Source organism: Physeter macrocephalus, chromosome 6 (genome assembly GCF_002837175.3).
Source record: "Physeter macrocephalus isolate SW-GA chromosome 6, ASM283717v5, whole genome shotgun sequence".
Classification (NCBI taxonomy): Eukaryota; Metazoa; Chordata; class Mammalia; order Artiodactyla; family Physeteridae; genus Physeter; species Physeter macrocephalus.
The window spans coordinates 57,621,141-57,647,520 of NC_041219.1; the positions used below are offsets into that span (position 1 = coordinate 57,621,141).

General features: G+C 46.6%; 1 protein-coding gene and 1 long non-coding RNA gene across 9 annotated transcripts in view; one reads left to right on the top strand and one right to left on the bottom strand.

Annotated features, from left to right (window-relative positions):
• Positions 1–26,380, bottom strand: part of ANO2 (anoctamin 2) — a 299,540-nt gene that overhangs the window by 172,043 nt on the left and 101,117 nt on the right. The gene's annotated exons all lie outside the window — the stretch shown is intronic.
• On the top strand, positions 18,645–24,640 carry LOC102991451 (uncharacterized). Its single transcript, XR_447492.3, has 3 exons — positions 18,645–18,850; positions 19,099–19,284; positions 24,478–24,640. It is a non-coding gene; the product is annotated as an uncharacterized lncRNA (long non-coding RNA).

A 26,380-nucleotide genomic window follows, 5' to 3' on the forward strand; every position in this document is an offset into this window, starting at 1 on the left:
ATGCAAATGTGAATGAAAAGAAAGCCAGGGTAGCAATACAATCAGACAAAATACACTTTAAAACAAAGTCTATTTTAAATCAGACAAAACAGACTTTAAAACAAAGACTGAATTAAGAGACAAAGAAGGACATTACATAATGATCAAGGGATCAATCCAAGAAGAATATATAACAATTGTAAATATATATGCACCCAATGTAGTAGGAACTAATTGCATAAAGCAAATATTAACAGACATAAAGGGAGAAATTGACAGTAACACAATAATAGCAGGGGACTTTAACATCCCACTTACATCAATGGACAGATCATCCAGACAGAAAATCAATAAAGAAACACTGGCATTAAATGACACATTAGACCATTAGAACATTCCATCCAAAAGCAACAAAATGCACATTCTCTCAAGTGCACATGGAACATTCTCCATACTGGATCACATGCTAGGTCACAAAAGTCTCAGGAAATTTTAAAATATTGAAATCATATCATGCACCTTTTCTGACTACAATGCTATGAGAGTAGAAATTAAGCACAGGAAAAAAAAACTGCAAAAAACACAAATACATGGAGGCTAAACAATATGCTACTAAGCAACCAACGGGTCACTGAAGAAATCAAAGAAGAATTTTAAAAATACCTGGAGACAAATGAAAACAAAAACACAACGATCCAAAATCTACGGGACACAACAAAAGCAGTTTTAAGAGGGAGGGTTACAGTGATGCAAGCTGACCGCAGAAACAAGAAAAATCTTAAATAAACAACCTAATCTTACACCTAAAGGGACTAGAAAAAGAAGAACAAACAAAATCCAAGGTTAGTGGAAGGAAATAAATCATAAAGATCAGAACAGAAATAAATGAAAGAGACTAAAAAAAGATAGAAAAGATCAATGAAACTAAGAGCTGACTTTTGAAAAGATAAACAAAATTGGTAAACCTTTAGCCATACTCATCAAGAAAAAAAGAGGGCCCAAATCAATAAAATCTGAAATGAAAAAGAAGTTACAACCAACACCACAGAAATACAAAGGATCATAAGAGATTACTATGAACAATTATACTCCAATAAAATAAACAATCTAGAAGAAACAAATTCCTAGAAATGTTCATTCTCCCAAGATTGAACAAGGAAGAAATAGAAAATAGGAACAGACCAAGTACCAGTACTGAGATTGAATCAGTAATAAAAAACAAAAATAAAAACAAAAAAACCTCCCAACAAACAAAAGTCCAGGACGAGATGGCTTCATAGGTGAATTCTACCAAACATTTAGAGAAGAGTTAATACTTATCATTCTCAAACGATTCCAAAAAATTGCAGAGGAAGAAATGTTTCCAAAGCTCATTCTGCAAGGCCAGCATCACCCTGATATCAAAACCAGACAAAGATATCACACACACAAAAAAAGTTACAGGCCAATATCACTGAAGAACATGGATATAAAAATCCTCAACAAAATATTAGCAATCAAATTTAACAATACATTAAAAAGATCATACACCATGATCAAGTGGGATTTATCCCAGGTATGCAAGGATGGTTGAATATCCACAAATCAACCTATGTCATACACCACATTAACAAATTAAACAATAAAAATTATATGATCTCAATAGATGCAAAAAAAGCTTTTGACAAAATTCAACACCGATTTATGATCAAAAACTCTCAATGAAGTGGGTATAGAAGGAGCATTCCTCATCATAACAAAGGCCATATATGACAAGCCTACAGTTAACATCATACTCAATGGTGAAAAGCTGAAACTATTCCCTCTAAGATCAGGAACAAGACAAGGAAGCCGACTCTTGCCACTTTTATTCAACATGGTATTGGAAGTCCTAGTCACCGCGATTAGACAAGAAAAAGGAAAAAAAAAAAAAGGAACCCAAATTGGAAAGGAAGAAGTAAAACTGTCACTGTCTGCAGATGACATGATACTATACATAGAAATTCCTAAAGACGCCACCAAACATTTACTAGAACTCACCCGTGAATTTGGTAAATTTGCAGGATACAAAATCAATATACAGAAATCTGTTGCATTTCTACACATTAACAATGACTATCAGAAAGAGAAATTAAGAAAACAATCCTATTTACCACTGCATCAAAAAGAATAAGAGCCTAGGAATAAATCTAACTAAGGAGGTTAAAGACCTGCACTTGGAGAACTATAAGAAACTGATGAAAGAAATTGAAGACAACACAAACAGATGAAAAGATATACCATGTTCACAGACTGGAAGAATTAACACTGTAAAAATATTAATACTGTACTATCCAAGGCAACCTACAGATTCAGTGCAATCCCTATCAAAATACCAATGTTATTTTTCACAGAACTAGAACAAATAATTTTAAAATTTGTATGGAAGTACAAAAGACCCCAAATAGCCAAAAGAATCTTTAGAAAGAAGAACAAAGCTGGAGATATCAGGCACCCTGATTTCATACTATACTACAAAGCTACATTAATTCAAACAATATGGTACCAGCACAAAAACAGACACACTGATCAATGGAACAGAACAGAGAGCCCAGAAATGAACTCACACATGTATGGGCAATTCATCTATGACAAAGGAGTCAAAAATATACAATGGGGAAAGACAGCCTCTTCAGTAAGTGGTGTTGGGAAAACTGGACAAGTATACACAAAAGAATCAAACTGGACTACTCTCTCACACCATGCACAAAACTTAATGTAAAACCCAAAACCTTAACATTTCTAAAAGAAAACATAGTAAGCTCTTTGACATTGGTCTCAGCAATATTTTTTGGACATGTCTCCTCAGGCAAAGAAAACAAAAGTAAAAATAAACAAACGTGACTACATCAAACAAAAAAGCTTTTGCACACTGAAAGAAACTATCAACAAAACAAAAGGCTACCTACTGAATAGAAGAGGATATCTGCAAACAATATATCCGATAAGGGGTTAATATCCAAAATATACAAAGAGGGACTTCCCTGGTGGTCCAGTGGCTAGGACTCTGTGCTTCCACCACAGGGGGCACAGGTTTGATCCCTGGTCAGGGAACTAAGATCCCAGATGCCACATGGCCAAAGAAAAAAAAAAAAAAAGATGTTTGAAAAGTTGAAACAACAAAAAAATTTTTTTAATATAGAAAGAACTCATACAACTCAACATCAAAAAAAGCAAACAACCCAATTAAAAAATGGGCAGAGGATCCAAATAGGCATTTCTCCAAAGAAGACATACACATGGCCAACAGGACATGAAAAGATGCTCAACATCACTAATCATCAGGGAAATGCAAATCAAAACCACAATGAGATATTACCTCACATCTGTCAGAATGGCTATTATCAAAAAGATAACAAACAACAAGCGTTGGTGAGGCTGTAGAATAAAGGGAACCCTCGTGCACTGTTGGTGGGAATGTAAATTGCAGCTGCTACGGAAAACAGTACGGAGATTCCTCAAAAAATTAAAAATAGAACTGCCACACAATCCAGCAATTCCACTCCTGGGTATTTATCTGAAGAAAACAAAAACAGTGATTCAGAAAGATATGTACCCCAATGTGCACTGCAGCATTATTCACAAGCCAAGATATGGAAGCAACCCAAGTGCCCATCAATGGATGAATGGATAAAGAAGATGTAGTGTATATACACACACACACACACACACAAACACACACACACAATGGAATATTACTCGGCCATTAAAAAGAACGAAATCTTTCCATTTGTGACAACGTGGATGGACCTAGAGAGTATTGTGCTAAGTGAAATAAGTCAGAGAAAGACAAATACTGTATGATGTCACTTATATGTGGAATCTAAAAAAAAAACAAAACAAATGGACAAGCATAACAAAAAGAAACAGAGTCATAGATACAGAGAACAAACAGGTGGTTGCCAGAGGCAAGGGGGGTGGGGGGAGGAAAGAAACAGGTGAGGGAGATTAAGAGGGACAAACTTGCAGCTGCAAAATAAACGAGTCACGGGTAAGAAATGTACAGTGTGGGGAATACAGTCAATAACCATATAATACCTTCATACAGTGACAGTAACTAGACTTACCATAGTGATCACTATGAAACATACAGAAACACTGAATCACTGTGCTGTGTAACAGGAACTAACATAGTCTTGTAGGTCAACTATATTTCACAAACAAACTGACTCACAGAAAAAGAGATCAGATTTGTGGTTACCAGAGGGAGTGTGGGGAGGGGAAATTGGATCAAGACAGTCAAAAGGTACAAACTTCCAGATACAAGAAAAATAAGTAATGTAGGAATGTAATGTACAACATGAAAATTTTAATCAACACTATTGTATGCTATATATAACAATTGTTAAGAGAGTAAATCCTAAGAGTTCTCATCACAAGGAAATATTTTTTTCTATTTCTTTAGTTTTGTATCTACATGAGATGATGGATGTTCACCAAACTTGGTAATCATTTCACGATGCATGTAAGTCACATCACTGTGCTGTACATCTTAAACTTATACAGGCTGGAGGTCAATCACATATCAGTAAAAACTGGAAGAAATAAATAAAAATAAAGATTGCCCCCGACTACCAAGCATAGTCTACAGAGTAGTCTTTGCAAAAGGAGCCTAAAACTTTATCTTCTTAGCTCATCATTTGGGAGTGAAGGATAAATATTAGAAAATAAACCAGTTAAATTTTAAAGTGCAGACCTACCAAATTTCAGGTCATGAAAGTGGTTCTTTTGTCTATTTCGAAGCTATGATAGCACGATAAATTTCCATCTGTTTTTATATACATCATTACCCAAACCAAAGATAACACACTCTGCTATTTTAAAATGTATTTGTTGGAACATGTTTTTTGTCCTTGCATACTTCAATGTGGTAACATAAACAGTGCGTGCCACCTTTGTTAAAAAAGAAAAGGGTCAACCTGTCTTCGTGTATAATGCATATTACGAAAGATCATATGTAATGAATTTTATAGTACGATATCCATTAATATTTATTTAAAATAAAATATTTTTACTTAGAATGATTTCTCCACCATATTGCACATAATACTGACTTAAAGATAATTCCTAAGGGGGTTCAGGAGCCTAGCACATGCTGCTGTGAAGGTGGTTTGTGGAGAGCTGCAGACCCACCCTCTGCCGCCTCAGCGGGTCTGTGCCCCAAGAGGGTGACCAACCAGGCCCCCTGGCTCTCTGTCTTCCAGGTTGGCCAGTGGGAGGCACCCAGAGGAAATCAAAGGGCGGGGGAATATAGACAGCGGGGCATTGATTTCCCCCAGCTGTCTGGCCGCAGAGCCCTGGGTTGGCAGTGGGTCCCCAGCTCCCGCCAAAGGCCCCACCTACACGGTAGCGTCAGCCGTGGCTGTCTCTGGGTCCTGTAACCACAACCTCCCCTTGCCCCTTTGGGCCTGTTGCTGACCCCTGGGGTGCTTCCCCGTCCCTTGTGGACTTCCCTTGGCCCTCAATTACCCACTTGAGTGTGTCACGTCTTTCCTAAAAAGTACAAGGTTCAAGAGTCAAATAAAGGGGGTGAGGGGAGTTAGACATTAGTGATCTGTTACAATCCTTTCATGTTACAGATTAGGGAACTGAGGCCGAAGGGCATTACCAGACGTGTCACAAATCACTGCCAGTAACAGGGCAGAGCCACAATTAGAGACCACAACTTGACATGGGAATAACAGAGAACTTATATCGTCAGACTCTTAGAAGAGCTGTGTGAGTTAATGTACAGGCAGTGTTTGAAGCAGCGCTTGGCACGTGGCAAAGACCCCGAAATGTTAGCTAGCAGCTTCGTCGCCACCACCACCATCATCCTGTGCTCCTTCCCAATCCAGGTGAGAAAAGAAGGGGACGTGGACTCCACAAAATGCAATCCTTCAGCATGAGGACGCCAAACTTCATCCTACTGGGTAGACGGAGAAACCAAAGCCCAAAAAGGTTCTGTCCGAGGCAGACCCACTGCCCCCTTCAGCATGCATGAGAAAGAGGCACCAGGGCTCACGGCTTGGCAAGAGCGCTGGGTGGGTTCCAGCCCGTTCACCCCCTCGGCCAGGAGACCTGTTCAGTCAACAGCTTGCACAGCTGTCACAGAATGGCCCTACCTCAATGGCCCCCCAGCAAAGAGGCGTCACTGTTACGTGAACACGACCTTCGTCGCACTGAGTTACTGCAAAGATCCGTTGAGACAGCATTTGAAAAGTGCCATTAAAATTCGAAAGCAGAGGACGTCAGCACAAATTACTGTGGCCGCCATACTCCACACTCTTCCAGGAAGCAAAGAAAGAGGCCAGAGATTGGGATAAGAAGAGGCTGAAGAACTGTTTTGACTTTGCTATTCCAGAACGTGTGCAGGTGGCAGAAAAAAATATCACGTTTTTTCCCGTGTAACTAAAAGAAGTGTTCTTCAATATTCCCAAGAGGAAAGAAAGATGAGCACGACGACATGCGACAATCATGCTCAGGCACCAGTTACAGTTTACCTTGAGAGGCTGAGGAAGAAACGTCTTGATACAAAGCCCAGCTTTTACCGAAAGCTCGTGGCAGATGTTGGTGTCAACGTTTTGGAGAATACCTATGCCACGGTGGAAACTCCAGGAAAACTGAAGCAGGGCCCAGCCCTCCCAAGCTCTGTCTGCTCATCACCGACACGGGCCAGGCCCGTCCTAAGCTCCTGCAGCCCGTGTTCTCCCCTCAGGGCTCATCCACGTGAAATCCCAAGGGCGCTCCGGTTGGTTCTCTTTCACATTTAAGGTGCGTTTCTCACCTTAAAAATAACCCTGTTCACTCTGTTGCTGGGCACGGCACCCCATCGTGGTGACTTCCCTTTTCCCAAATGAACTCCCGTCTCATTTGTCGAGGAAGGGAAGGAAAAGAACGCTTTCTGAGGGCCTGCACTGCTTTTGACATACACGGATGGTTTAATCCCTACCCTACGGGCTGGGACTTGTTCCCCCGATTTGCAGATAAGGAAAACCGGCCTCAATGAAGTTAAACCCCATGCCCAAGGTCCAGTTAACTACGCATCTGATTTTCCAACCAAAGTCTGTCCATCTTGAGAGTTTCTGATCCCTTCCACTGTCCCAGTGTGCTTCCAATTCCAAACCCTTGCTTTCCACTGGTGATTGTACCTTCCCCCTCCTCCAAAAGAATATCATTAACGGATAAGGGAATAATAATAGCTGTATATCTCACAGAGAGAGGGAGAGAGAGAGAGAGAAAAATAAATCCTACAAAATAGGAAAAATCTCCGTTGTTTCATCTTGACCCAGAGGATCACCATGTGCCCATAAGTCATGTTAAAAATGATGGAAGAATAAAAACGAAAAGCTTCCAGCTTGTTTTTCCAACTATTAGGATACATTATCCTGTGCCAGAAATCTCTTCTTTAGGAGTTTGTCAGGATAGTATTCTCCCTCTAACCTCTCCCCGGTGGACCTCCTTTGCCCCTGAGAAGGTATGTTACCTTACCTCAGAAACCCTTCCCACCCAGTGCCCTGCCCAGCACCCCTGCAACCTTTGGTGCGGAGAGCAGCACATGATCGTAATGAACAGAGAGAGGAGCATGGGCCCAACATTCTGACATAAAAGCAGCTTTAAAAGCTGTCAAACTCACACCGTCGGAACCCCATCCTCACATATCCTGATTAGGGGTAAAGATGTTCAGGTATGCCCAGGCTACATGGGAGACCATCAAAAAAATCCTCGCCCAAGCCCATTCCATCCCTTCAACCCAATCATTCCTTCCTCGGACCCCACACCAGTAACGAGCGCCACGGGCAGACATATGTCTTCATACCTCATCTGTTACTTTCTAGAACTCAGTTCCTCTGCATTGTACTGCAACTTTATGATCACGATCAATACTGAAAGACTGCACAGCACTTCATAGTATATAAAGTACCTTCACACACCTTATCCCATGCAATCCACCCAACCACTCTTTGGGAAAAGAAAGTGAAGGTCACAGATGTAAACAACTGGCCCAAAGCCAAATAACTATGACGGGGGATGCTGGGACGGACACCACGTCTTCTGCCTCCGTTGCCTGAGCTTGATCAGCTCAACTGCTCTCCTGTTATTTAAGGGGTTGTGTCTTGTCTCCCCAGCCTTACTGCACGCACCTCCAGCGCTTATTCATCTCTTCTTCTCCACCCGGGCACTGTACAAGGCCCTACCCTTTCCCAGCACCTGACAAGTCCCTGCTGAACGCATGAATGACGAGCCTGTGCCTCAGGAGCACCTGTGTGTGTCAAGTCAACGGCAAAAAGCAGAAGAAAGCAAAGCTGCAGCATGGATGGACCTAGAGACTGTCACACAGAGTGAAGTAAATCAGAAAGAGAAGGACAAACATCATATAATATCATTTATATGTGGAATCTAGAAAAACGGTACAGATGAACTTATCTGCAAAGCAGAAACAGAGTCCCAGATGTAGAAAACAAATTTATGGTTACCAAGGGGGGGAAGGGAGGTGGGTTGAACTGGGAGATTGGGATTGACATATACACACTGCTATGTATAAATTAGATAACTAATGAGAACCTACTATATAGCACAGGGAACCCTATTCAATGATCTGAGGTGACCTAAATGGGAAGGAAATCTAAAAAAAGGTAGATATATGTATATGTATAGCTGATTCACTTTGTTATACAGCGGAAACTAACACAACATTGTAAAGCAACTATACTCCAATAAAAAGTAATTTGAAAAAAAAGAAAGAAAGAAAGAAAGTGTCAAGTGATTCACATGGAAGCCCTTTAGGAATCGAGGCACGCAGGGGTAGCTCCCGGCTCCTGAGCAGGCTCCTGATTCCCTGGAAGAACCCACACGGGGGCAGACCTTGCCCCACCCCGACCCCATCAACATCTTTTAATTTAAGTACTAGAGGATGAGGAGCTCCTCTGAGCTTAGATGCAATCTCGGTCCCAGTGACTACTTCTCATTGCTATACAAATGCAGAACTCCAGCAGAACTTGAGGCCTGAGTCAAAGGTTACATGCTTTCCGATCCCTGGCACGGCTCCTGAGCTACCTGAGTGGAGAACGATGCCTGGAGGACCACTCCAAAGTTCTAGGAGAGGGCTCCGGAACACAAGAGGCGCCAAAGAATTCAGCTTCCAGGGCTTAGGGAAAGATCATGACTCCCTCATCCAAACCTTCCTCCAAGCTCTTTCAGAGCCCCAGACACATGACAGCAAACGCATGAAGGACAAATAGCTCTTCAACACATATACAAAACATATTGAGGTGAAAGAATGACAGCGAGCTTAAAAATAATCAGATGTGCAAAGTGACACGAGCTTGGAGAAACCAAAAGAGCCACTGGAGTTAGGGCGTTCTCCGAGGCCAAGGAGCTGTAGCTCGAGGCACCAGCATATGCACCAAGAATCCTCAGCGTTGCACATGCTAAGAGGAATCATCTCTAAATGAGGCGGTGAGGTCACGGGTAGCAATAATCAGCTACAGCCTCACACGGGCTCCAGAGAAGTGAAGATTCAATGATCTGTCCTCACCTCAGCTGAGAATACAGAGAAGGAGACAAGGTCTTAGGAACGAAGACAGCAAGAAAGGGGAGAGGAGAAGAGAGCAGAGTCCCCACGTGAACTTGATCCTCTCCAAACCTGGCAAGCGGTAGCATGAGCTGGGGAGATGAAGACACCAATGCGGGGCTTGGAAAAGTGGCCCCTAAGTCAGCCAGAGGCTATTTCCCAACAACGCTTTCTTACTATTTCAGGGCAAATGCATCGCAAACATATGGATTTGATTGGGTCTTCCCACCCCCATCTTTCTCTCCTCGTGCCAGGAAAACACATAGATTTCACAATGAAAAGGGGGGAAAAGAAAAGAACAAAACGCATAGCATGGCTTCAGGCAAGCTTGGAACATGCCAGGAAAATAGTTGGAGCTGGTCACCATATTCAAATGGCAGTGGCACCCGGCCCCGTGAGTAACATTGACGCCTGGGAACGTAACTGCAATCAGGTGGGAGCAGACGTGCCACGGGGCAGAGGGGACTGGGAGAAATGGCCCCCAGATGTCCAACCCTCAGATGCGTAAGGTGCCACATCATTTCCCTAGTTTCAAGATCAATGTGTAGGGCTGAGTTCACTTCTGTCCTCAAACTTTATCAGAGAGTAGGTGTCCCACTGTTCTCCACCTCCACCGGCAACGGAACAGAACGGCTTCCATCAGAGCAGAGGGAAGGCCACTTAGGCGTCAAAAGGAATGGCGACTGCAACGCGCCCTTATGACCAAACATCTTAAGCTCATGCCGACAAATCCATCTGTTTACGGATACTTACTGGGTGCCTACTCTAGTAAGAATTGCATTCGGTGTCAGACACTAAGCTAGATGATTTTCAGATATTATTACCAGGCCTCCCAAGAGCACTACTAGATGGGCATGATCAACCCCATTTCGCTGAGACACAGAGGAACAGAAGGACTTTCCCAAGATCATAAAGCCAGGAAGTGGTGACAAAAAGATCAAACTCAAGGTTTATCCAATTCCAATTTTTTTCTTTATCTTCTTGAATTTCAGCTAAGTGCTGAAGGGGATTCTTTGTACTTCCCCCAAAAAACTAGCACATCATTTTTGTTGAGCAAATGTTGAATGAATGAATGGACCAGCAGAAATTATGGATTCTGGGCCTCCCTGGTGGCTCCGTGGTTAAGAATCCGCCTGCCAATGCAGGGCACGCGGCTTCGAGCCCTGATCCGGGAAGATCCCACATGCCGTGGAGCAACTAAGCCCAGGTACCACAACTACCGAGCCTGGGTTCTAGAGCCCATGAGCCACAACTACTGAAGCCCACGCACCTGCGCAATGCAACGAAGAGTAGCCCTCGCTCGCCACAGCTAGAGGAAGCCCACGTGAAGCAACGAAGACCCAATGCAGCCAAAAATAAATAAATTAATTAATTAATTTTTTTAAAAAACTTATTCAAATCTTTAAAAAAAGAAATTATGGATTCTACCACCGGTGTTCTTAAACCCTATCTCATCGATTTAAATGTTCACCTTTTTTATGTATTCCATGAAATAAATGTGCATCTTACAATCCGCAGACTCTTAGAATCAATGAAATATGATCACCTCGAAGCAAGACCAGTCCCAGATGAAAGTGTAATGAACAGTATGAGACAGTGAATGTTAAGTGTTGTAGTCCAGACAGAGCGGTCCAAAAACAGTGGAATCAATTTTAGATTAAACGCTGAAAGGATTTTGATGAGGATGGGGAATGGCCATTTGAGGCATTTGAGGCATCTCCCTTCTAAGAGCACATAGGTTCCCTACAGGTACGGAGCTCATCGGACTTTTTCTTTCTGCTCCCCAAGTTCGCAGTTCTGCATTATACAAGGAAGAACACGGGTGTCTCCCCCTCTGGAAGCATCAACAAGGAAAGAAAAGCCCAACTCATCTGATGTTTCCAATGATTCCTTCCCAGAGGCAGAGATTTGAATTAGATGGTCTCTGGAGAACCCTCCTAGATCCAGGAGTCTATATCCAAGACTGGAAACCTGACGGGTTGCTCATCTGATTAATTACAGAAACTTACTGTGCATTGACAGGATCGATCAAGAGCTCAGTCAACAAGGAGATTTTGTTTGCTTCCTTCTCTCTAATCTAGCTTCCTTCTCCAACTTCCACATTTTGGCTCACTGCCTCCCTTCCCAAATACACACACACAATGTCATTTAAAATTAAATTAAATCTCTCTTCTCTATTCGCAATTTAGATAATCCAAAAAGCCTCCTTTTTTCGCGGCACACACCATGGGGACAGGGCGTGGTCACACACTAAGCAGAGCCTTTAATAAGAAGTCTGACCAGTCCTTTTCCCTCCGCAATGCTGCCCAATAAGTACAAGAATCCAAAAACAATTCCCGCATGCTAAAAGTAATGGGTGAAAATCTGACGAGGGCCAGGACAGTCACAGCATCTCAAAGACTCTCCAGATAAATTTCTTAATAATTACAAAGGAAATCCAGTAACCTCACTGCCCAGGAATCCGGTAGACACGATCATAACCCAGTGATCAAAGCCAACAGCACTGTAAAAGGGACACAGCACAGCCCTCCTGTTGCGACGTATCGAAAAGGACACACATCACTTACGTAGGATTCCTACTAAAAACGCACAATCTGGATCCAGTCATGAGGAAACATCAGACGAACCCAAATTGAGAGCCTCCGACAATGCGATCCTTTATTCTTCAAAAATGTCAGTGCCATGAAGACAAAGAAGAGATTACAAATTAAAGGAGACTAACAAGATAGGCTAACTATACATTGTAGTATGGGACATTATTGGGACAACTGAAGTTTCAGGACGTATCGCAGACTAGCTAATGATATAACAGCAATGTTAAATTTCCTGGTTTTGAAAAAAATTACACTGTGAGAAAATAATTCTTCGTTTTTAGAAACCACACACTGACGTATTCAGGGATAAAGAGGCATGATGTCTGCCACGTTCCCTTAAACGGTCTAATAATAATAATAATATATTCATAGAGAGAGAGAAAGAGGAAACGACAGAGCAAATGTGGCCAGGTATGACCTGAGGAATCTGAGTAGGGAGTTCCTTGTATTATTTTTGAAATTTTTCTCTTAAGTGTGAAATTGTTTCAAAAAAGTAAGAAACAAATAAAACCAATTGCTCCCCATTTTACAGGAGTCATTTAGCCCATGCCCCGTCCTCTAAGTAGCAACGTCTCATTTCTTAGGCTTCAAAAGCCTTCAGAGGGTGTGGAGAAAAGGGAACCCTCTTGCACTGTTGGTGGGAATGTAAATTGATACAGCCTCTATGGAGAACAGTATGGAGGTTCCTAAAAAACTAAAAATAGAATTACCATGTGACCCAGCAATCCCACTACTGGGCCTACATATACCCTGAGAAAACCATAATTCAAAAAGACACACGCACCCCAAAGTTCACTGAAGCACTATTTACAATAGCCAGGTCATGGAAGCAACCTAAACGTCCATCAACAGACAAATGGATAAACATGTGGTACTACATACACTGGAATATTACTCAGCCTTAAAAAGGAACAAAACTGGGCCATTTGTAGAGACGTGGATGGACCTAGAGACTGTCATACAGAGTGAAGTCAGAAAGAGAAAAACAAATATCGTATATTAACGCATATACGTGAAATCTAGAAAAATGGTATAAATGAACCGGTCTGTAAGGCAGAAGTAAAGACACAGATGTAGAGAACAAACATATGGACACCAAGGGGGGAATAGGGGCGTGGGATGAACTGGGAGATTGGGATAGACGTATACACACTACCATGTACAAAGCAGATAACTAAGGAGAACCTGCTGTATAGCACAGGGAACTCCACTTCGCTGTCCAGTAGAAACTAACACAACATTGTAAAACAACTACACCCCAATTAAAATAAATAAATAAATAAATAAAATGTAAAGAGTCCAGATTAATCTTTTTTTATTAGTTAAGGTAGGTTATCCATTATGTGGTATAGAACCTAAACATTTGTAATTGCTAAAAAGATAAGTTGTTTCTTGCTTGTAGGAACAATCTCTTCGCTGTCCAGTAGAAACTAACACAACATTGTAAAACAACTCTACCCCAATTTAAAAATTAAATAAATAAATAAATAATTTTTTTGAAAAGGCTTCAGAGAAGAAAACGGAGAAACGTCCATTAGTTCATCCCACCTCCCTACACATCCCATCCATCCTTTGACTTCAGTAGAGAAGACAAGTGAACAAAGGGATCGCTGGAAATAATCATCTGAGCATAAAGCAGTTAGTGTGACAACCACAGAGAGAAAGTTCATAGCCATTTACGAGGGGGCAGGATGATCCTTCGCTTGTAAACATAACCAGCAGGGAAACAAACGCACTCAAACCCACTCTCTGCCCTCGGGAAGCGCAAGTCTTAAAGTCACAAGGCAGGGCAGGCAGCGGGGGCCACGCACATTTTGAAGGAGGCTCCGAAAACGGGATTAAAGATGTTCCTGGAAGCAGATTTTGGAAGGGGAAAAGGAAAGCTTGATGACTTCAGGAAACATAGGAATAGGTCACCAGGGGAGCCAGTGGGCATCCTTTCCTCGACATCTTTAAAAGAAGGGGACATCGTCCAGGAAAATGTTACAATGTGTAGAATTTACTTTCAAACACCTCGTCATATAAAGTGTGAGAGGATGTGCCTTACTGGACTGAAGCTAGGATGCAGGTGCCGGCCAAGACAGCCCAGGTGCCCAGCAGGTGCTCTGCTCAGAAAGCCCGTGCTCACAGGTGGCATTTCTGCTTCCCTTATCTCTATCCACGAGCACAGCTTGGTTAATTAGCATACAGGGAGTAAGAAATGGATTTTCATGGCTAAAAATAATGGCCTGTTGACTAGCATAACAAATGTGAGAAAAGGACTCTCGGGCGAAATTAGAGGTATTCAAATAATGTGGACTAAACAGACTATATTTCAGACATACATCCATCCTTGCTTACCAATCTTCATGGAGGCCTGTCCCCCTGCTTCTAGAGATGATGCCTTAGGCCAAAGTCCTAAATGGCCCCAGGTCTAGCTGAGTCTCCGGATTCTGTTTCCCTGATATTAGTTATAAGGGTAACAAAGTTCTGTCTCTGGACTTGAGGTTTCTGCCTGGAGTACATGTTTCATGCAAGGAGATGATCAGAGAATATAAAAGAATGCTTTTTTATATTACTTATATAATATAAATGTTTTATATTAATAAATATAAATTAATTTAAAATGTAAATATTTTTATATTACTATATATAAATATATAAACAGTTGGGACATCCCGAACGGGCCGTATGAACTTTATCCTTTTTCCCACTTGTTAACGAATGTCACCTATTTCAAAATTTTTTCCAAGGCCCCCAGTGTCTATCAAAGAAGAATGGTGCCTGACGGGGCTGACTCTGGTCAGCCTGCAGCAAGTGAAGGAGGTGTGGCCCTGCACGCGAGGAGGGGGCAGGGGCAGAGGGAGCTGCAGGGAGGCCTTTGTGTGAAGGGCTCTAACTTAATTCCACTCCCACCATGGCCTGAGCATATATGCCATATGACCTCGAGTCTTAAAAACCGCTGGAACTTGTCTTATGGACTAGGACATGGTTTAGCTCAGTACATGGTCCACGAGCACTTGAAAATAACGTGTTTGCTGCAGTTTGGGCGCGCTGCTCTATAGATAGCCATTAAGAGAAGTGCCTTCATGACATTTTCCAAGTTTGCATCCCTACTGATTGTCTACTTGTTCTCTTAATTACTAAGAGAGTTTAAATCACCAAATATAATTGTGGATTTGTCCTTCTTCTTCTTTCTGTTTTGTCAATTTTCGTTCCATGTATTTTGAAGCTGTTATCAGGTACACACAATCCTAATAAAATTGTTCCATCTTCTTGAGTTGCCCTTTCACCAATATGAACATTATCCACATCTCCGATAATATTCCTTACCCTAAAGCCTGCTTTGTCTGATTTTAACACAGCCACTTCAGCTTTCTTTTGATTACTGTTAACATGGTATATCTCTTTTCATCCTTTTACTTTTAACCTACCTGTTCCTTTATAAAGTATGTTTCCAGTAGGCAGCATATAGCTGGGTATTGCTTTTTTATCCAATCTAACAATTTCTACCTCTTACTTTTGATGTTGAGGCCATTTATACTAATGTAATTACCAATTTGGTGGGATTTAAGTCTACCATCTTGCTATTTTATTTTGTCCTTGTTCAGAGCAACTGTAGGGCTAGCCTCATTCTTTCAGGGATTACCTGCCTGTTCTCTAATATCTGAAAACAGTTTTTACATATCTACCTAACTAGCTTTCTACTTGAAGGCAGAAAAGCTAGTCCTGTACCAGATACTCCACAATGGCCACGTGTGGAAGTAGGGAATCTGTGTTTAGCAGGTCTCCCAAGTTTCCAGTGAGCTGCCAGAACTGGGAACCATCGCTTTAACTCAAGAGGCACAGGTTGAAAAGGGTAAGACACGTCGTGGAAATGTGAGCTGCCGGACATAAGACAACAGGGGATGCTGGGAGATGTGGGGCACGAGAGAACGCAGGTTCCACCTGAAAATATTCACATTTAATGTTTTTTTAAAAAATCTTCTGGACCAAAAAAAAAATTTTTACGCATATATACATTCTTTTTTATACTCTTTTCCATGCTGGTTTATCCCAGGATATTGAATATGGTTCCCTGTGCTATCCAGTAGGACCTTATTGTTTATCCATTCTATAATATATATATATTAATAGTTTGCATCTACTAACCCCAAGCTCCCAATCCATCCCTCCCGCACCCCCCTTTCCCATTGGCAACCACAAATACTACTCAGCCATAAAAAAGAACAAAATAATGCCATTTGCAGCAACATGGGTGGACCTAGAGATGCTCATACTAAGTGAAGTAAGTCAGACAGAGACAGATGGATACCGTATAGTATCACTTACGTGTGGAATCTAAGATATGGCACAGATGAACCTATCTACAAAGCAGAAACAGACTCACAGACATAGTGGACCGAAAATTTTTTAATGTCTTTTGGCTGAAAGCTTCCCTAGGGCCACCTGTTTGCAACAGTCATGAATCTTCTCCAGTGTCAACGCACCTCTTTAAATGGGGCACCAGAATTGAGCACATCGTCCACGGTGGACTCAAGGGCGGTGACCCCATAATTACCAACAGCCCATACCCCATGAGTTCATTACTTCAGGGTCAGACAAGTTCACGTTTGGCAACACGGTGAGAGCTCACGTTTAGCTGTGGCCAACTTTCCACTGCCGCCTTCATGTCTCTCACACAATCGCCCTCCAAATCAGATCCCCTCAGTCCTGTCCCGTATGTACAGGCTTTACGGCCACCACTGCTGAATTTCACCTGTTGGTCTGGACTCAAGGCTCCCTCTTGTCAAGAACACTTTGAATCTTGATTCCGTTACCTTTTTTTTCTTTTTTTTTGGCTGCGTGGCACGCAGGATCTTAGTTCCCTGACCAGGGATTGAACCCGCACCCCCTGCAGTGGAAGCATGGGGCCTTAACCACGGGACCGCCAGGGAAGTCCCAGATTCTGTTCTCTTTCAAGGTAACTGTGTACCAATGGAAAAGCTGACGTGTGCCTCCCATTCTCAAGGACCCGAAGCCTGTGACGCGACCCTGTGACACAGCCCCCTTGATGGAGGCTAGCCAGTCAGCGCTGCCTTTCTTCTTCAGAATCTCCACCCCCAGGGGAACCGGGAACAGGAGATGAAGCACAAGCAGGTAAACCCGGCTCTCAGAAAGCATCGGGGTAGAAGGCCAGGGTGACGGTGACCTTGCAATGTGCGTGTGGATTTTGCAGAAACGTCCCCATGACGTTTCCATAGGAAGCAGGTGGTGTTGGAAGTGGAGCAGACAGAGCCGCCCCCGAGCAGGGCTGCGGGGTCACTGCTTCTGATCCGCTCTCACTCAGAGCTGACTGGCTGTGTGTCCTCGGGCTCCTGTCTTTCCTGAGCTTCCGTTTCCTCACCTGAGGTCTCGTCTCCCAGCTCTGGTCCTTCTCTCACCCTGACACCCTCGCTCCCCTGGAGACGCACTGACACTACGCCCCATGTCCACGAGGCCTCGCTTCGCCCTGGCTGTGGCACACTCCTGGGAGAAGTAGTGAGGGGAGCCTTCTCGATCCCTCAAATAACGTTCTTCAAGTCTGACCTTCCACACCACTTGCGCTTCAGAGGTGAAGGCTGATGATGGGACCCCTGCCTGCCTTCCCTGCCTTCCCTGCCTTCGACCTCCCCCCACCGATCACAAACACTCCCCATCCCTGCCACGCTCCGCCCCTGGAAGCCCCTGAAGGACGCTGCCTTTTTCCCCACTTCCTGCCTCAATTCATGCCGGTCTCCCGGCCCGGGATGCCCAGCCCCCTCTTCTACCCCCATTTTACATCAAGTCATTATTCAAACTTCAGCTCCGTCCTTGCATCTTCCAGGAGGTCTCCCCTGACTGATGAGGGAGCCCCTCTTTGTCCCTCCGCGAGCCCCCTGCACACCTTCTGTCTGAGCGTTCATCATGCTTCTGGAGGCACCCGCTGACCTGTCTCTTCTCCAGGTTGACTATAAGCTTCCTGAGGGCCGGGGCTTTTCAGCACCACTGCCTGGACGGCTCCTGCCACAGTACAGGTGTTTGCTGAAGCACTTTGAATGACCAGGGAATGGGTGAACAAGCAGGTCACAGCACGTGGCTGCCTGCCCCCGGCCCCACGGGAGGGGCCGCCCTGCCGGCTGAGCTCGGGCTCCAACCCCTGGACTCGGGAGTCCCAACCAGAGTCCCAGTGTCAGAGGCTCCAGGGTGCCGCCCAGGCCACACCCTCAGCTCTCTCCCCACCCTCCTCCTAAGGCCTCTCCCTGAGCAAGACACATTAAACGGAAGACAGACTAGAACATCTGCTCTCCTCTGTCCCCACACAATCAAGGAGGAGCCTCACTCCCGGACCTGCTGCCCGAGAGAGGCGCTCTGGAGCCTAGAATCCAGGAGGTCGGGGAGCCTGGAGAAACAGCCGTGAGAAAGCCCGCCCAGGCCAGCCCGCACCTGCCTCTCTCCCGCCAAGTCTGCGCTTGCTGCTTGAAGCTCTCAACCCACTAGCTGTTTACGTCCCCAACCGCGTCCAGGGGCGTCTGCATTTTAGTTCAAGCCGTGCACAGACGGGGCTGCGCTCTGTTAGACCTGCAGGCGCATTTACAAGCTGCCTGGCTGAACTCGGCGGGGCAGGCCCCAGCACTCCCCACCCTGGGCCTGGGAACTCCCAGCCGGGGGTCCCTTGCCCGCAGACCTGGAAGACCTCACGAGGGGTGTACAGAGCTGGAGGAGCTGGGTAAGGAAAGGAGATGGAAGGAAAAGGGATAAATAAAATGTGAGCGTTATCGGGGGAGCGAAGGAGAAAGCTCAAGGGGAACACAGAGCTCGAGGGGGCTGCACATAGCCGTGAAGCCTGGAGATAAAAACCTCTGGGGGGTGTGGGGAGGGTGGAGGAGACAGCCTCGGGGGAGCCGGGGGTCAGGCTCCAAACAGAAGGTAAACAGCGTTGGCTGGACACACCCACTACCCCTCCACCCATAAGAGGGAGAAAGAGCAGTAAAGGAGGGCAAGTGGGACCTCAGCCCTTGAGAATCACCTTCATGAAGTCTGTCTCCTCCCTCCACCACCGCTCTTCCTGCCGAGGGCATCTTCAGCCACGGAGAATCACGCCCACTCCCTCCTGCCCAGGCCCAGCACTACGGGGATTAAAGGCCAACGCCAAGGGAGCAGGTAACACACAGCAAAGGGACGGCTGATCTTGGGGCCTGGGGCAGGCACGCTCCCAGCTCCTTCCCTCTGGGAAGCCCACTCTGCATCTCATCCACACTCAGGCTCACTGGTCCAGCCAGGCGGCTCACTGGAAATTACCGTCACCTTTCACAGACAGCCCCGCACTGCCTCTCAGCCCCATAGCACATCCATCACCCACTGTCGACCTGGAGGGGACACACACTTGGCTTATGTTCCTGGATGTGCAGATAAGAGTCCTGGTTACCACGGAGAGCAAAGCACTGAAGGCAGCATCCCATAGCAACAAGGCAGAGGGGCCCTTCCAGGCCTTTACACACACACACACACACACACACACACACACACACACACACACGCAGGCACCAACCCACTAGGACAGCTCACAGTCTTGTGGAACAGCAGGCCCCAGGCCGGGCCTCTGGGCCTTCCCGAGAGTCAGCTGGCCCTCATGCCAGGTCCCCTGCCACACAGCTGCCATCCACCCTCCAGGCCAGCAGCCCTTGAGATGCCACACAGACTTTTGCACTCATCCGGGCTTCTTCAGTGTCTCTGATAGACACCACTTCCAGGCCTTTACACACACACACACACACACACACACACACACACACACACACGCAGGCACCAACCCACTAGGACAGCTCACAGTCTTGTGGAACAGCAGGCCCCAGGCCGGGCCTCTGGGCCTTCCCGAGAGTCAGCTGGCCCTCATGCCAGGTCCCCTGCCACACAGCTGCCATCCACCCTCCAGGCCAGCAGCCCTTGAGATGCCACACAGACTTTTGCACTCATCCGGGCTTCTTCAGTGTCTCTGATAGACACCATGTGTCCCAACAGGAAAACACACACTCATCAACTCTACAAAATGCTCCAGATGTGATCAAAGCCGGAAAGGCAAAAGAAACCAGAGATGGGTTGCGTGGAAGGGGGAGAGGTTAATGGAGAGAAGAGAGGAATCCAGGGATGTGGGTACGGGGGTGCCCCTAAGAGGGGGCGAGTCCAATGGACGGAGTCCAGGACTGGGGTCCAGACTCCTGGGCTCCAACCCCAAATTCAACTTGCCCCCTGGGGAAACCTTGGGTCTTGCCCCAAGACCAGCTTCAGGCTTGAGACGGTATCGCGTCCGGCCTAGGAAGTTAGCCCCGGAAGGGACGTTACAGGTCACCTGGCCCAACCCCCCCGTTAGGTGAGGAAGGCAGCAGGTAATCCCCCTGCCCGGGGCACCACCACCACCTCTAATCCCACACGTCCTTCCACCTCCTAGCTCACTGCTGTCTCTGTTAAATGTCAGCAGGTTACATATTAAAGATTCCTTACTTGGAAGTGGCCTCAGACATGATACCTCTGTCCCTCCGCCTTGTTCCTTCTGCTAGAGGATTTTGTTCTTTTTTTTTTTTTTTTTAATATAAAATAAGAGAATGGTTTTCAAGGATCCCCAGATCTAAAATTCCTAAGTCCCCACGATCTAGGGCAACACCCTCTTTAAGGAACCAGATCTGTTTTATTCTAAAAGATCCTGGAAACCTTTTACCACCCCATCTGGGCACCTGACCACATCCATCCACTACCCCCACCCTCTGCCTTGGGGCCCCATTTGAGAAGCGGCCCATGTGTCTCACCAGCACGGTTTCCTCCCGCAAAGTGCAGCAAAGTGGTTAAAATAATGGACTCTGGAATGGTCCTGCCTGAGATTTGCAGCAAGTGACTTATCTTCTCTGTACTGCTGTGTCCTCATCTTGAAAACAGGGGACAATGATTGTGCCAACTTCACAGGGTTGCCGTGAAGATTAGACCAGATCAGGTCCACACTGGGCGAGGTGACACTGGTACCCGGTGAGCGTGGGGTAAGTGCCGTGTCAGCCGTGGTCACCATCACACCCACAAAGACATCCCCGCTGCTGAATGGGGAGAGACAGTTCCCGCGCACTGATTACCACCTAGTGAAACCTGCGGGTTAGCTGGGCCGCGGAGGACAAGAAGACTGCACTCAGGGTCGCACTCCCCAGAATGCCCACCCAGTCCTCTCACAAGGACAGAGGGCGTCCGGGAGGAGAAGCTGGTCCTCTCCCCACACTCCCCACCCTCCCTCCATCCTGTCTGGCACAAAACGTACAATCTCGGGTCCCTTCTAGCGCCCACACAGAGGAGCCTCAGGTCCCTTCAAGGTAAAAGCAACCGGCCCACATCAGTAGTGCCGTCCACACGTCTACACCCACATAAGCCAAACCCTTCAAGGACAGGCTCTTTTCCTTAGGATAAAGCCCCAAATCTTCAAACGGCCCACGAATGAACGGAGCTCTGTGTCACCTTCAGCCACGTGGTACTAGGGAAAACACATCATTTCTGGAGTCAGACAGGCCGGGGTTCGAATCTCAGACGGGCTGGCCTGCGGTTCCGGGAAGCTCCTCCAGGGCCTGGTCCCCGCTTCGCCCCAGCCTGGCCCCCATTACTCCCCCCACTGCTGACCTAACACCAGGCACCCCAGGCCCCCTCTTTCTGTTGTGGGCAGCGTACCCTGTGGCAAAGGGAACTGACTCTGGAGCCAGACTCAGGAGTTCAAACCTCACCTCTTCCTCACTCACTAGCCGTGTGACGGCGGGTGACTTCACATCCTCTTTGTGTCCGAACTGCTCATCTGTAAACTGAGGGTAATAGTATATCTCAAAGGGTCGTTGTGAGTTAGCAAGCGCGCGGGGCTTAAACAGCGCCTGGCACACAGGAAGTACCACGGGCCGAGAGCTACTGTCGTCATTCTTCTCGTCGCTGCCTGGCTCCCTCATGCACCAAATCTCCGCTTAAATGTCACCTCCTCAGCTGGCCTTCTCCAGTGAGGCTGGGTTGCCCCTGACACCCCATACTCTCCTCGTGTAACCCATGTCACACTCACAATTTACTATACATCATCGGCATACGTTAGGAGTTTGGAATTAACGTATACACACTACCGTATATAAAATAAACAACAAGGACCTACTGTACAGCACAGGGAACTACACTCAATACCTTGTAATAATCTATAAGGGAAAAGATCCTGAAAGAGAATATATATATGCTGATATACTCAGTTTTATGTATCACTTTGCTATACACCTGAAACTGACACATCGTTGTAGATCAACTACAGTCCAATAAAGATTTTAAAACGATAAAAATAATAATAAAAAACGATACATAATCTGTCCTTCCTGCTAGCTCATAAGCTCCACGAGACCAGACGAGGGTGGACCACAGGTCCACATATTTCCGGAACAGTCCTGGTTCACACCTGTTGTCTCACGGGGCAGGTTACATGGGCCTTCAGCTAATATTGGCTCCTCCCCCTTAAGAAAGAGTAAACGTTCCAGAAACATGGATTTGTGCTCGGCCATCTGACTGCTTTGGCCAGTGGAGCCCCAGCGGATGGGATGTCAACGAGGCCTTAAGGGGCACTGTGTGTGTGTGTGTGTGTGTGTTTCCCTGCCTTTCCTTGTGCTCTTGTGACTCACCATGAGAGGACCACGCCCAGGTAGCTTCTGATCTACGGAGAGCGTGCAGACCTGTGGAGACCTGAACACAGTCTGAAGCCTGGAGCCAAGCCCAGCCGACCCTCAGCCTGAAGCAAAGCTTTTCCACTCAACCTACAGACACTTGAGCAAGAAAAATAAACAACCGTTGTTGTAAGCTGTAGATTTGGGGGTGGTTTGTTATGCAGTGTTATTGTGACAGCAGCTGACTCATACACTCAGCATAACTATTAATAATGCTCCCTTTCACTCTCAAGAGTGTCCTAGGTTAGATGGTAAATTATCTAATCACCCAAGGTGATTAGGTAAGTTATCTAATCAGTCCACATCTATCTTTTGCTTCACTTTAACTCTAGCACCTGAAACAATAAACACAAATAAAACACACACAGCAAAGATGCCCAATAAATATACTGCATTAAACGGAACTGAATTATCCATTCTCTTAAATCTCTCTCCCAAAACACTGAGTCTTCTCCCAACTGGCTGGTGAGAGGTCTGAGTTTAGGGACTCTCCTCTTTCTTTCATGATGTCCTGAGAGATGCTTCCAGCCAGCTGCTGGATCATCAGAGGGCTTAACCTCACCCCCAGGGTTCAACCTTCAGAGAAGTGTTAGGCTGTCCATGGTGTGGGGAGGGGGGCAGTGCGATGCCCCTAGGGTTTGACAGGAAGGGGAAACAGACCGGGGGCGGGGTAAGCATGGAGATGAGCGGCTCGCCTGCCTGCCCAGAGGCCGAGGACTGGGCCGCATGTCAGCCTAAGGAAATGCTGCCATTTTGTCAGAACTGATAACTGCTGGAAACTAAGCCATTGCCCTTACCCTCCTCCAGGCTACAATTCCAAATAAAAAGTTCAAGGTCCCAGTCCTCCAGTCTCATCTCTGTCTCTCCTGTGTTCAGTTAACACGGATTTTATGAAAGAAACCGACAGGGCTGAGGCAACAGCCCTGAGCCCGGAGCCCTCAAGGAGGCCTTCCTGAGGCCCTGGAATGGGCTGGGCGATGCGGGCTGAGGGTCTCAGCCTCTCCACATCGGGGTCCGCCACTCTGCCAGGGCAGACAGCCATCCCTGGCAGTTACCCAACTGCCCACACCCTGACTACCTTGAGAAAATCCCAAGAAGGTACTGGAGGACAGCAGTCTCCCAGGCAGCGATCTTGAAGCTTTTTGTTTTGTCCTTTTCTTGCTTATGTCTGTGACTTCCAAACCCACAAAATGCTGTGGTTTTCTGTTCCTGAAACGGAGGCATATGTCTGTGTGAAGCGCCTGGGCTTGCCCAGCTAATTAAATGGAGAGATCTTGCGGTCGCTGTTGTAACGTGTGTTGCAACGATGTTATTCAATGTGTCAAGACGTTTTCTGTTTATATTGGTCATACCCATGTGGCGTGGGTGGAGAACATCACTCAGGAGAATATCATCAGCAGGAAGGGGAGCTCAGGGGTTCCAGAGACAGGCGGTGAAACAGGGGCTCAGGGGGATCAAAGAGTCAGGCGGTGTCCATGGTGACTTATCCCCCGGCCAGTCCCCTCCTTCCTTCTGGGTGGGGCAGGATCAGCCCCTCGGATCCACCTGAGGTCCTGCTTCCCACAGACAGATGGCACCTGCCATCACAGCCTAGAGGGTTTGTGGAGGAGATGCAAAGATTCCTCTCTCTCTCTCTCTCTCTCAGCAGAGGATGGGCACCAGATCCAAAGGGCTGAACGACGTGCCCAAAGTTTCCCAAGAGCGCGTGAGTGAGGAACTGGCTCCCGACGGACCATCCTCACCTCACAGCTAGGAGCGCACAAGTCCTGAACCCCCGAAAGCTCTGTTTTGCCCCTAAATCCCAGAGAAACCACTTGACAGCATCTCCTTCTGCTCCCCATCATCACGGCCCCTTTGTCTAGGCTCTCCTCCCCCTGCACTGTCTCAGACACCTCCTCCAACCACTTCCCGTCGCCCCAGGGCTCTCCGCTCAGCTGTCTGCAGCCCCAACCTGTTCTTGAGCCTCCCCTTCCGTCAGCATTTCCTGGCCAAGAATACTTCCACCCGACTCTTGTAAATCTCCCAACCACACTTCCTTCTTCCTTCAGATCTCTACTTCCTGCTCAAAACTCGCCTGTCCTGTAAGTCTCATCTTTCTCTCATCAACCGCACTAGAGCTAGTCACAACCCCCTTCAGAACCTGTGGCCCGTCCCCTCACCTGCCACCTTGCCCCCAGCCCGTCTACGCACAGCTCTGCGCCCAGGTTCCCTGTTGGGTACCACGTTACCTCTGCGGCTTCCATCAGATCTACTGTGAGCACCTGGGGTCCCACCGTTACACTTCAAGCTTCCTGCTTTCCCCCTTCTTTTCGCCTTGACACCACACCCACGCCAAAGCTTGGCATCCAGTGGACCCTTGATGTAAGGATCGACTCTTGTGTCAACGGACTCTGAGCGCTGGCCTGGATTTCTTGTGACCTCCCAAAACAAGCAAGAGGAACAAAACGCAGCTCTTCACGGCAAAGGCACCTGCCTTATCACACTGACTCTGGTCCCATCTTGGAAACAGCATCTCACTCTCACTGGGAAACACCAGGAAGACGTTTCCATGACAAAGGCAGAGCCTCCACAAAATCTCACACCTGCCAGGAGGCAGACTCCGGGATAGGCTGTGGAAGAGGCTTACCTGGTGCACAGTGGTGCCTGCTCGGGGGTCAGGTTACTAAACCTGCAACGGAGACAGAGAGGGAAGGAACCTACTCGGTTGACAAAAGCAAGAAGTGACAGCTGACAACCTGATGACGTGGAAGAAGTCAGGGAAAAGAAAGACTACGAAAAGTAGACACGAGAAACCAAAAACATGGCATTCGGGGGTCCCCTGACAAACAGCTCTTGCGAGTGACACATCACTCCTGCTGAGACAGGGGTGTTCACGAGGACGGCCCATCACAGAGCAGGGCGCGACCTGGTCAGTGAGCCCCACTCCCCCCTCCGCAGACCACACCAGCTGTCCCTCAGAGGTCGCTGATCAAAGGGATTAACGCTAGGTATCTGGAAACCCAGCTTGCCCAACGTCTGGCTGGACGAAGCTCTGGGTCACCTTCAGCCATGTGGTACGAGGGCAAACACATAGTTTCTGGAGTCAGACAGGCCTGGGTTTAAATCCCAGATGGGCTGGCTTGTGGCTTCGGGAAGCTCCTATCTCCCTGAGCTCAGTACCCCACCCCCTCACCCCCGTAACACGGAGGTAAGAACATCCACTTGGCAGGGTCGCTAGGAGGCACAGAGCACACACACACAACGCGAATACAGTGCACTGATTTACCATTTTTAAAAAACACAGTCTCGAAGTCAGAGAGTGGCATGGACAGATATACACTACCAAATGTAAAACACATAGCTAGTGGGAAGCAGCCGCATAGCACAGGGAGATCAGCTCGGTGCTTTGTGACCACCTAGAGGGGTGGGATAGGGAGGGTGGGAGGGAGACGCAAGAGTACACTACCAAACGTAAAATAGATAGCTAGTGGGAAGCAGCTGCATGGCACAGGGAGATCAGCGTGGTGCTTTGTGACCACCTAGAGGGGTGGGATAGGGAGGGTGGGAGG